The sequence below is a fragment of the Morone saxatilis genome, unplaced genomic scaffold (assembly GCF_004916995.1).
Source record: "Morone saxatilis isolate NCDOM2014 unplaced genomic scaffold, NCSU_SB_2.0 Contig22, whole genome shotgun sequence".
NCBI classification, from domain to species: Eukaryota; Metazoa; Chordata; class Actinopteri; family Moronidae; genus Morone; species Morone saxatilis.
The window spans coordinates 2,056,003-2,056,208 of NW_023339785.1; the positions used below are offsets into that span (position 1 = coordinate 2,056,003).

A 206-nucleotide genomic window follows, 5' to 3' on the forward strand; every position below is an offset into this window, starting at 1 on the left:
GGCGCACCGCCACGGAGACATTGTGTGGTTATTATTTAATGCACAGACCTTGTTGATGATACATGAGACTTTGAACTCAGGTACTTGTTGTATCAGAACTTTCACATCAGGCTGAGCTGCAGCCAAGCATTTTTTTTTCGAAATTTTGTTAATAATTAACAATTTCCTAGGACAAATGCCAAAGACATGATAGATAGATAGATAGA

The 206-nt window shown here is 37.9% G+C and overlaps 1 protein-coding gene across 3 annotated transcripts in view; it reads right to left on the minus strand.

Annotated features, from left to right (window-relative positions):
• Positions 1-206, minus strand: part of pcdh10b (protocadherin 10b) — an 18,084-nt gene that overhangs the window by 5,036 nt on the left and 12,842 nt on the right. The gene's annotated exons all lie outside the window — the stretch shown is intronic.